Here is a 12,776-nt window from a genome sequence, read left to right as displayed (position 1 = left end):
TGCACATCGTTCATCACCATAGCACGTAAGGGCATCAGCATGTATTGCCAAATATGGCTGTAATTTAAAATGCTGGTAATTATGATTCTCAGACATATGAGCCAGTTCTACAGCTTTAGAACTGTAGAATTTCAGTGGCACATTTTCCTTCAGGCCATAGTTTGAACCCTTATCTGCTAAAACTTCAGATACTTCATTTTTTTGCACACACTATGTGCTGAACACAAGTATGAAGAATTTTGGTAATAACAGTGGAGCATTCACACTGGCCAAGCACACAGCAAGCAAATTCTTTATGCAGCCCACTTCTCCTCACAATTATTAGTAAAACTATTTCATCAGTCTTTTCAGCTCTCATTCTATGTCTGAATGAAAATAACATGAAAAATCTCTAATGAAACATTCCCCAAAGAAGTTTTGCGCCACTAAGCTGATACAGGTGCAATGCACCAGCTCACTCAAGCAAATTACTCCAGATTTGAAAACCTGAGACATTTATTATTGAGTCCAAATTTTAAGACCTTTAAAAATCAAATGTTAGAAGTAGAAACCTGGGAGTAAAGCAAACCAAGGTCTGTGTAAGTTAGTTTTGGCAAAATTAGTAAAGAAAAAAGAACAAAATAAAATATGATCAAGGGAAGGGGAAACCCACAAACATAAAAGGCACTTGCAGTGTACGTATTTCAAAATGGATTTTCACCAAAATCTGTTCATAAACTGAAAACTTCATTAAAACATAGAGCTTGAAAGGGTTTAGTGGACAGGACTCTTGTTTATTATGTGAGACTGTGATGTCAGTCCAGGTGGAGGCTGTAATGAAAATAGTTCTATGATTTCAGTCCAGTTTCTTTGAAGGTTAACCCAACATCACCAACCCATCACATCATATAACACCCAGTGGCAAGGCCAGGGTTGCTTCCATCTAGAAAGCCCTAAAACTGTAAGGACACTGCATAAACTGACCTACAAATCATTTGTGGGATAGTGGCCCAGTAAAAGTAGGTTAAAATCTTTTGACGATTATCAATAGTTTGGAAAAGATGAAAGGCCAGGTTTTCCAGAAACACGCACATGTCTGTCTTGAGCGTGAAAAATATTCTCCAGGTGTAAATGGGATCAGCATTTACACAAATACCTGGGGGCACCTGACTTGCGGATTAGTCCTGAGTGCTGTGCACACTCATGTCTTACATGGTGAAGGTGATTTAAAAAGAAAAGCAAACAGCATCTTTTTAGGAAATATGCTATAACCTCAGAATGGAGAAGAGGAAAGAGGGGAATTCAGCTGATACAGGAAACTCATCCCCATACCCTCTCAGCTGGACAAGATTTTTATGAGAAGCTGAAGAGAAATTCCTCTCAGGAGGTCCCACAATGGGCCTGAGCCAGCCTCCAGGTTCCAGATATTTCAAGAACTTCTTCTCATAAGTCTGTTCCTAAAAAAGATAAAGGAGGAGGAAAGAAAGTCCTGAGTGTGACTTGAAAAAAAGGAGTATTTTCTTTCATGACAGAAGACTTGTGATATGCTACCTCTGTCTGTTGCTGCCTGGGAAAACAAGCGTAGGGAAATTCTCTATTAACACCGGCTGTTACAGCTTCGCCTGGGTTAAGGGAATTGCAGTGAGCCTTTGATAACTGTCACACACATGTACCATAAAAGGCTGCATTCACTCATTGTGGTGTACGCACCACAGCCTTAGCAAGGTACTTGCATTAAATGCAGTCTTTTGCTAAGGAGGTCTTTATTCCAACATTACGGGAAGGAAACCTATCTCCTGCAAAGCACACATTTCAGATTTCTAACTCAGGCTGTCAGATGGGCTGTCAGACAGGCTGGGAGGGGTGCTTTCTGCTCCCCCAGATCTTCCTGCTCACAGTTCCTCTCACGTCCCTCACTAACAGCTAACAGCACAGAGGGGATGCACTGCTCCCGGTTAGTACCTGGATACCTCGTCAGATGCTGTGTAAGAAGTCCTGAGAGTCCCTTGGAAGTTGAAACACTGATTGTGAAGTCAGTGGAAGGTGCTGAGGGGCAGGACAGGGCTCTGTGGCAGATGGGGACCTAACTCGGTGCTGGCTGGATGCATTTACATCTCAGTATCTATCACCATGTGCTTTTTCCTCAGCACAGGTACCAAAAGCAAATCAGCCCTTTTTCATGAGAAGAGGGTATTGTCTTTCTTTTTCCCTTTATGAGAAGGGTGCTGGTTATTCTACATATCCTGAATGTATTTTTTTTTTTTTTGGGTGGGAGCAGGGGCAGACTCTTCTCTCTTCCAGAGGTTGCACTAGTTAGATGAATCAGGAGGAACACCTTTGCCAGGAACATTGTGTGTCAGACCCTGTGACAGCACAAACAGAAAATGCCTGAAGAAGCAGACCTGCAGGCAAGGTGGATCTGCTAATAGCTTAAGTAGGGCTTAAACTTGTAACAGCATGGACATACCTGCACCTCAGTCGTTATGACACGCTGAGAGGCAGTAATTTAGGCAGGCAGACAATGCCGGTGCCTCCCCAGGCAGGTGCACTGGAAAAGCTGCTTGGGGATTTGAGGGCTGAATTCAAGTCTCAGAAGTGGCAGGTGGGGGCCTCAGCCCCTTCAGGGACTGATCCTCTCATGGTTTGCTGAATATGGAGTAGGGAATGAAATTTATATGCATAAGTGAAAGAGAAATTGTGCTGTTAGTGAAAAAAAACCCCACCGTTACAAGCCTTTGAGATTTCTGCAAGGCAGACATTGTCACAAGCCCAGCCAGCAGGATCCCAATGCAACCTTTAGAGGCAGCTTTATTCAGCTCTGCCACTGCACTCGGGAGTGCACGAGCTCCCCGAGTCCTAACACAGGAGCGTGGAGCACATTCAGGTGTCAGCAAGCCCCCAAAATACCCAGCTCTAGCTATATCTTCCTAATCTAGTTTTCTCATCACTGTGCTAGTCTTTGGCTCTTATTTGTCAAAGCTAGCACCAGAATAAACCACGCATTAGTTTTTTTGTTCTGAATTTGTTGGATTTTTTTTTCCTTCTGCCAACACCAGCCCCTCCTGCAAAGTGGCAAGTTAGGAAGACTTCTGTTAAATGCTTGTCTAAACCCGCTTCCACCTAAATAAGTCACCACTAAATTCTGCTGACTGAGCTTTTTTGCGTGATGCATGAGGGACCCACATTTGCCTGATGGCTGGAACCGACCAGAGAGTCTGGTCTTCCAGGCAAGTGCTGGCTGCCTGGGCCATGGTCTGCTCCAGAGCATTGCCAATCCTAGGCTGAAGTAGTCAGGAGACCACACAACGGTGCAGTGCTTGGTTTTGGGTACAAATAGATTCAGCAAGCCCAGTGACACGTGGTACATGCCCTACCTAACATGCAGAATAGCACAAATCCTGATGTCTTCCGTAATTCAACAGTTTTGTAAATGTAATGGCCATTAGGAAGCTGTATAGGCATTCCTCAAATTTTATTTATAATTAGAATTTTTCATAGAATTATAGAAAGATTTAGGTTGGATAGGACCTTCAAAGATGATGAGTAAAGGATTCACATTTGAAAACCAAGTGCTGTAAGCCATGTGCTCACTAATCCCTTGAATCATCTTCTCTGGAGGTAAGTAGCAAACATATCTGCAGCTCTATACCAAAGGTGAAATCAATGTAATTTTCAAATAAATGTTTGATTATTTATAAATGAGGAGCAATGCCAGAATGTCGCTTGTGTCATTGCCAGCACAGGGTGCAAGAGAGAGTGCTGGACACAGTTTATCTCTACCTCACAAATTCTCTCTGTATCTAGAAGAGTGTTGAGGGGGGGCCCAGAGCTCTCCTTCCCCAAAAACTTAGTTAGTTTGTTGTTATTGTGCTATGTTTATTTTTCTTAGCATCTAATAGCAGATATACATTTGCTATTACACCTTTGTTGGAAATTTAATAGCTGCTGTCCTTAGACTGAACTATTGCTTTATTAGTCAATTCCAAATAAACTGCTTTTTAAAAGTATTTTTTCTCAAGGTAATTGTTTTATAGAAAACAAACACAGTTTTAAAAATGTTCTCTACATTTCTAACCTCATTTTTCTGTTTCCTTTCTTTGACCTAATTGTTCATTCCTGACCAGTTCTGTTTCCCAGTATCCCATCTGAACATCATTACACTGTGGATGTATTCAATCACCTCTTTATCACCTCAGAAATAGAGGCAACTAACATACAACTTTCTCTAGCTTACTCTTATTCAAAGAAAAATTATATATTACTTCAGGGATCAACTTTCTTTTATTTTGGTTATTGATGCTATCATCTGATATCCATCAATGAAGCTTTTTATTCTGTATATATCCATGTATAATACAATTGTCTGGAGAATCAATGTGACCTTTAAAAAAGAATTAAAGCAATGTACAACTTCCTTTATATGTGATAGCAAGTGAAATCCTTGTATGATTAAAGTATCAGTATTGGTTTGGTTTAGTACCCAGACGTGCATATTCTGCTTCTCCCGTAACTCTCTAAAGACCCAGGTTTGGCTCAGTATAGCAAGGCTATTAAAAAACTCTTCAGTGACATCCATGTTACAGCAGAACTGCCTGGCTGCTAGAAGGGTTCTGGAGTTTGAACGTCTTCCTGTTTGTGTACTCAAAAATGTTGAATGCTAGGCTGTGACATCACCTTATCCCATATCCTATCTTTATGGTTTCAACTGCTCTGCTTTTCTGTGCTTACAGCAGTTTAAGCTCCTCCAGCGGCTTGTTGGTTCAGTGGAGAAATTTTTGACTCTTTCATCCAAGATCTAACAAGCAAACATTGGTGATCTAGCATGAGTGTGGGGCTTTATTTGCTGAAGTCTGCCTCTCAGGGGAAGTTTATTGGCATATTTGAAGAGCTGAGGATGTTTTTGTAGTATAGAAGCCAAGCTGACTGCGATAAGACACTGTGGGGTGGAACACCAGGGTATTTTCTGTGTTTAGTTAAACTCTTATATCTGTGAGTAATTTAAAATGCTGATTAGATTTTACTGAAGACTTGTGATTCCATTTTCTCAAGAGGCCTATAAACATGAGGGTCATCTTAGTCTATGAACAACCCATATTCCAATGGCAGGATTTAAAACAAACAAACAAACCCCCCAAAATTTCTCCTAAGACAATAGCTGAGATTTTAAATGTCTATAAATTAATTAGCTTTCCAAAAGGAAGAGAGGGTGCAGTCTAGGAGAGTCACTGACTTCCCAAAGTAATGCATTAAGCAAGCCAGAGTCTGATCCAAGGCTTGTTGAAGGCAGTGAAAGGACTCCTTTCACTACAAGAGGAGTCTAAGGACTCTGCTACATCCAATGACACCATGAAATATAGGGAATTGTGACTCAAATTTTATGATATACTATGGTCATTTGGACACAGGACACTTGGAAGGAATATCTACTTTATGGAAAAGAACAACAGAGAGCTGGAAATGTATGCATGTGAGACTATCTTGACACAAATCTGTGGGATAATAGAAGTTACCAGTGGCAACCATTAGTTGAGCAGTAATAGGATTCCTTGCTTTAATTTGTCTGGTCAAGACAAATGGAAAGAGCCCACAAATATATAGGGCAAAATTACTTCCAAATTCCTGTCCTTTCTTGCTGAGATGATGCTTATACAATACGTGCAATAAGTACAGCAGCATGTTGTGCATACCAACCACTGTTCTGCTATACAGCTAGCATATAGCTGAGAAATATTCATACTAAACATTACTTCTGTTGGAAACAACCTTCGATATTTACAATAGTCACTGAAAGAATTACACAACAATTTCATACACTGAATCTGAATTACTTCACAATTCACAAAAATATTAGTTCCACCGTTTCCAGGAAATCTGCCCTTTATTTTCCCATTGACTGACATGACTGACTTTCATGTCCCAACTAACCCAGTCTGTTTTCTTCAGGAAAACACAGAAACCTCTCTCTACTTTCTGTAGCAGAGATTCTAATCATCTACATACGCAAACTATGAAAACATAAATCCAATAACCTCTGTCATACTTTGTTAGTTGTACGTTGGATCTTTTCCTGTGCTAAGCTCCTCTGTTTCCATAGGACCACAATTTCACACTAGTCATGTATCGTCTGCTTTAAACAGCCACATAAAAAGAGATCCACCGGGGAGAAGAGGAGAGGCCTGTTGCAGTTGGTGGGATTTTGACCAAATCATTCACAGTGAAAAAAGAGTTGTGAGTGGTTATGACAAAACAGGATAAATCTGTGGGTTTAGATTTGTAGATTTAGTCTGAAAACTCTCTTCTAATTAAGACCGCTTTAAAAGGCAGTCTATCCAAAGTCTTGCTTTTGCAATATCTTAAAATGAAAATTGAGAACCTAAATGTCTAAAGACTCACTTCTGATTTTTACATATTTCTACCTAAATTCATGAGCACCCATCGGCTGTTCTTGAGTACCAACTAAAATACACCAACATAATAATATTAGGAAAAGACAATTATTTCTCAGGTTTTGCTTCGTTTTTGAAAGTGGAACTTTTATAGCATTCTGGGATATTTTTGCCACATATGCTATGTAAAGGACTGTGAGAAATATAACTTCAAGCACCAGGGCTTTTTTCAGTTCTAGAGCTGAGGGATCAAGCAGCCAGCCAAGAAACACCACACAGGAATGTGTTGAGGGAATAGTAGTTCAGGTAGATGATCTGGCATGTTTCCTTCCATTGCACCATTAAATTCTGGAGGCCTAGGCTTGCCAGGACTCACTGCGTAAGTTACAGCCTGATGGGGCTCCCAGGTTCACTAGATTCACACACCAGAGACCTGCCAGCAATGCTGCAGAAAATGTAACTCTTTGAAAACCAGATGTGGCTTGCAATGGTAAAGAGGGTGGTATTCATATGCTCACAGAATGTCCAAAAAATCCCACCCCATCAGCCTCTTGCTGTTAGCATTTTAAGAAACCTTTCTGGAGTGTCCTATAAATTATTATTTTTCTAGAAAAATGTGCCTTTCATGGAGTTGCATGGGTTTTGTCACAAAAATACAGACCCTAAGGAGTTTTCTTTTTCTTTTACAAAGCTTTCTAAGTTCTGTAGCAATTTGTTTCTGGCTTTATCGTTATTGAATTTTGTGAAATGCCTTCATAAAGGAAATAATTTATGGTGGTAGCCCTCAGAACAGGCCTAAATGAGGAAGGAAAGTCTGAGTTCCCTGCTGCTGGTGATGGCAGTAGATAGGAAATCCTTGCCCAACCCTCCCACCCAGTACTTGGCATAGGACATGGCTGGAAAGCAAAAGGTCAGAGCCTGGGGAAGTGCTATATCTAAGGTGATTACGATTTATTAGGGCTATACACAAACAAATCCTCTGCACTAATTAGGGAGACTGGCACAGAAGGGAGTAAATTGCAGCTGAAAAGGAAAGACAGGAAGGTGGGCTGATAAAGAGAGTCTCCCTGACCAGAAGCCTGCGGGCACTACTGTCAGCGCTGCTTGTTTTCAGTCCCACAGTGAACTGCAGACCAACTTCAAATCAGTGCTGCCCATCGAATGCCATGGTCTCAACAGGACACTGATTTCAGCTGTCATCTCTAGAGACTTTATTCAAGAGGAACAAACTTGAGCAAAAGAAAGACAGAGGAACAACAGGGAGATTCCTTCGAGCTCTTACAAAGGTTGTCCAGGGAAGAAAATACAGACTAAGTGGCTTTGAAGTACTTTCAGGTTGTCTCTGTCAAGTACAGGACAGTACAGGGAAGAATGGAGATTTTTCAAAAGAGCAAAAAAGATCCTTTCTCAGACTCTTTCCTTTGACATCTAAGTATTACTTTGTCTTAGGTTTAGAGTGACAGAATCAGGTTCCTCCTACTTTCACAGAGCCTCAGAACTCTTAGTGATGGCAAACTGTCTTGTTTAATCTTTTCACAGTGGCTTATTTGGTCTTTGGCTTTACTGGTTCTCTCCTGATCCCCTAGTTTCCATCTGTAAAGCATACCCAATGTAAAGCCACCTTAAATTTTGTCTGCTGTTGTTCTTATTAGAAGCGTGATTTCAGTGATGAATGTTTATAACACAGCTTGAGGAATTTCATCCTCCCCTGGTAAACTGTGTAGGAGATTGCATTAATGGGCGAAGAAAAACATCTGCTGGACTGTAGCCAGAAGCTTGGACTTGCTTACAAAGAAGAAAATATGTGTTCAACCTTCTGGTATTGTGTACAGAAGACATTTAAAAAATATTCACCTCTTGTCTCACAACCTCAAATGGAACCAGTGAAAGATTAATGTGTTTTTCACTATTTTATAGCAAATCACTTAGTTGTGCCAAGTTTAATTCTGCCTCTTGACCAGATATCTTACAAGGCTGTCCTGCTCTATTTTCTTCTACAAATACCTCTAACTGAGAAAATAAATTACAGGTGACTGTGAAAAACTGAAGAGAAAAAAAAATTCTCCTCAAAAAGAGAAAGTGGTAATAGGTTTTACTTACAGGTATAAGGATACTGACTTGAAATAAAGGATTAAGAGCTGTAGCCCAGTTTTAGCTTCCCTGAATAGCTTGCTTGAGCAAGACTTGGGACTTAAGTTCAGCAAGCCATGATGTTAGATTTATGTTTGTGCAGTTTGTTTAATTGTGGCCTGAATAAAGACAGGGTGTTCTGAGCTCAAGTCAAATTCACCATAGGCCAGTTTCTAACCTACGCTGAATAGAAGCAGAATCGCCATGTGTTGTCTGGTTAATCTATTACGTTGCATTTATTGTAAAGGGAATATACATGCTCAGAGGTATATTGAAGAATGGCTACTAACGGGTAGAGAGCCTAAAAATATTCATGCTGAACAGTTGTTGAGCATTTCACTGCTTGCTTAAAAACTGTAGATGCCCGGCAGTTATAAAGGAGGGTTTCAATCAGGACCTAAGGATCGCTGAGCTAGCACCCGGGGTGCACTGCTGCCTTTCTCAGCCTGGGAACAGTAATTGGGAACCATGAATCGCCCTCTGTGTTTCCTCCCCTTGCTCACTGGCCTAGGTTAAATGTCCCTTCACTGTATTCCCATGAAAAATGTTATGTGCCAGGAATGCAGGAGCACAGCTCTTATAACATGGTCCCAAGTAGCTGAACGGACTGATTAAAAGTTGATGGGCTCTTCTGCCGCTGCATCTCAAAAAGGGAGAAGAGAATGCCTCTTTTTCCTTAGAGCACCTTATCTCCGCTTCTGCTTCTGGGTTGGAGAAGGATGGATGCTCTTTCTGCTGTTGGTATCACCTGAGGTGCTCTGGAATAGGAGACCAACTGCCCTTTCCTTCGCTGGAGCCCTGGAGAGCTGGAATTTCTCTCCCACTTTTCTGGAATCCCACTATCTGTCCAAAGTGGGATTACGGTGGAAATGCTGGTTTGATCCTGGCCCCACCTCTCAGGTTCACAGGCTCCCTGACCCATGGTAGCTTCCCTATGGAGCTGTCAAGAAGCCCAGAAAGCATGCAAACTGCTGACAGAGAAAGCCAAGTAAGCCTGCAGGGGAAGCAGGCAGTTTGGGATCCCTCCTGGCTTCTGTCACAGACAATGTGCTGCTCAGAAACATGTCAAATACAGTTTGGGTCTTTTTCCCAATGGAGAAATTTTCTGTCAGAAGTTTCCAGCCAGCTCTGCTCTACGTTGCTACTGCTGCTCCAAATAAGAAAGCCAAAATGGCCCAGAGAGCCTCACACAGGGAAGGCGCAGGGTCCTGGAAGAACTGGCATTCTGGCAGGTCTGCAGTCCTGGCTGGCACAACCCAATCACAAATAGACTTCCGAAATGTCAAATATTCCCTCCAAAATTATGTATCTGTATTCACTCTAGTATGATCGCCAAAGCAGTACCCAGGGACTTTAAAGGGTGTTATGCAACACTGTAGTCCTCTGATAAAAAGTTCTGCTTCTTATTAAAGTCCTAGCTCTGGTCAAAAATATTTGAGTTTAAGAGGAAAGTGAATTCTCCTGCTGTTTTTTTCCACAAAGAAGTATATGCTTTTTTTATTAAACACCAAGTTGTTTAATAGCTTGCATTTGTTACCTTAGCTGACTAAAATGCATTTATAGCCAAGCTGCACAATGGTGTCTATCTGAAATATGCAGAACTACCAAAATTATTGGGTCCAAAACTACTACCACTGAAGCCGGGCTCTTATAATGAATCAGGACATTGCTCCTGACAGGTCATATTGCTAAAGTGTTACAGTGACTTTGCTGGCTCAGCTTAAGCAATAGATCGGTTATTATGTTATTTTTTTACATTGCAACTCTCTATGTGCTACGCTTTTCCATATATTAGAAAGTGAAACATGATGAAAATATGAAGCTTGTGTTTAGTGCATGTTTTTCACCTTCTCATGGTATTTAGAAGTAGTATTACAAAGAAAATGAACTAAAATCTAAGTAGTAACTTTATGTTTTAAACTAAAGTGCCTGTAATGATGCTGTTTTCCAGCTCAGTTTGAGCTAATTTTTATTATCCTTTACTGTCAAACACTGATTATGGTCTTAGAGTTATCACAAAGATTGCCATTGCCTCGAAGTGATTAAAGTATATATATATATAAAAGATGCAGATAAGAAAAAATGCACTGAAAACCCATGTTTGGTTAGTTTTGTATTCTTGTTTCTAGTGTACTAGAAACCAGACTGCTGTTCAGTACAACTCTTTGGGAGAAGGCAGCCAAAATAAACAGGGAAGCTCTCACAGCTTCGTGATTTTCTGCTCATCCTCCTGTTTCAGTTCAGAATAAATTGCAGGACATCTTGCCAAAGGTTGAAACTAAAGTCACCCTTTTTAAGACCAAAAAGACACTGATGATCAGATGGGCTGGTCTCCCATATAATGCAGTCCATTATATGTCTCCAACGATTTCCATGACAAGAGGCAAGAGGCAGAGGTCAGCATACCCTAGGCCCGTAAGAGCAAGGCTCAGCAGTCTACATTCTGAAGCAGACTGACAACTACTGATATCCAACCTGAAGACCTGTTCCCTTGTGAAGGGGCCTTTCTCTCCACAGAAGTTACAGGAAACCTCTGTCTATGCACCCTGGTTACACACCTAAATTCAGGAGGAAGGAATCTAGGTCATGATCATCTCTGCATCAGAGATAAGTTCTCTTGGCATTTAAAATTTTACTGACTTTCTCCACCTTCCTTTATTTCTTACTTCTTTGCTTTTACCTCCAGTTTTTCCTGTGATTTTTCCATATTTCTTCTGAGCATCTGTTCTGCTGCTTCCATTTCTCTTTGATTTTTCCCCCCCTAAGACTCTGAGCTGAACCTTTCTCATTAAGGGTCAGCTTACACAGAGCCACATCATGAGAATCACTCTCATTCAGATCTACACTAGAAACAAGAATAAACACCACAAAGATCTCTGTTGCTCTTTTAATTAGTCCTGAGGTGTCTGTTACCCTCCCCCAGGTACAGGTATAGGCTACAAGCAGTTGTCATCTTTCTCCATTTGTATATTGCACCCCTTCTACTACAACAGTCCCAATTAGCAGCGCATCCTCGAGGTGCACTTCAGTGAGATGGGTTGTATCAGTCCCGTTTTCCTTCAGCTCTGGGCCGTGTGCTCCTGCCTGTTTTCTCACACAGGCTTTGCTTTGGGCTGATTCAACCCACCAATCCAGCAGAAAACTAATTTAACATAAAAGGTTTTTTGGTTTTGTTTTTTTTTTTCAAAAACTTGATTTCCAGCCAAGCCAGTGAATTGAGTGACCTAGTGAACCCTGGATTCAGTGCAAGGGAGGGTGTAAAAGCACCTGCTTTGGCGGTGAGCTCTTGTCCAGGCAGCTTTGTTTCCCACTGGCCAGTCTTTCCCCCCTCATTCTGTTTTCCTTTTTCCAGACTTCCGACTGCCTATCTCCTCTCTTACCTCTTCTTAGACAAAACTAGTGAAACCCAAGCGCTAACATGGCTGGTTTGTTCACACCTCACTCTCCTGAGGCCTTAAGTTTAAAAGCCAGGCTCCTAGATCCACCCAAGTCACCCCCAAGGCGATGAGCCCCCAGCTCTCCCCACCACAGGCCACCATGGCCACCACTGCTGCCCACTTCGCAGTGAGGTGTCACGGCCGGCCGGCCCCACCACACGCGCCGTGAGTCCCTCAGCCCCATCGTCCCGTCTCACACGAGGGGACTCTGGTGTGAGGCCTGCGGGTCACGGCCGGGCAGCAGGCAACTCGAGGTGCGTCGCCACTGCCATTTGCCCCCTGAAAGGCACCGCAAAGCACCCGGACAAGCGAGGGGCGGTGTGGGGGTGTGTGGATTTTCCTTCAGTATAAGCAGGCTCCTTCCCAGGGCGTCACCGGCCCTTCTCGCCCTCAGAAGAACGGAGCCCACCGCCAGCACCGAGGCAGCTTTTTTAAGACGGCTCCGCAAAGCAGGGCTGCTCGGGCCGGCCCGGGCGGGAGCCGCGGGAGCCCCCAGGACAGCCAGGCGGCGGGGCTGCCCCTCGCCCCGGGACACCCCTGCCCGGCCGCCCGGCCCGCAGCCCGCCGGCAGCCGCTCCCTCACGGGGCGCGCCCGCTGCCACCCTCCCGCCTCCCGGCCCGGCAGGCGCGGCGCGGCGGCGCTCGGGCGCCACCCAGCGGGGCCGTTGCGGCGCGGCCACGTCCCCGGGGGGCGGGCGGCCGGGCATTTCCCTCAGGTGAGAGGCGGCCGTGCGGCACGTCGGTGCGGGGAGGGCGAGTCCCTGCCGGGCCCTGGGTGCTTCTGAGAGCCTGTTGTGTGCGGGGAGAGACTCGGGCACCTGAGGAACCACGGAGGGCTCCGTGC

The sequence above is a fragment of the Falco punctatus genome, assembly GCF_963210335.1.
Source record: "Falco punctatus genome assembly, chromosome: 12".
NCBI lineage: Eukaryota > Metazoa > Chordata > Aves > Falconiformes > Falconidae > Falco > Falco punctatus.
Note: the sequence above shows the minus strand (reverse complement) of the source record.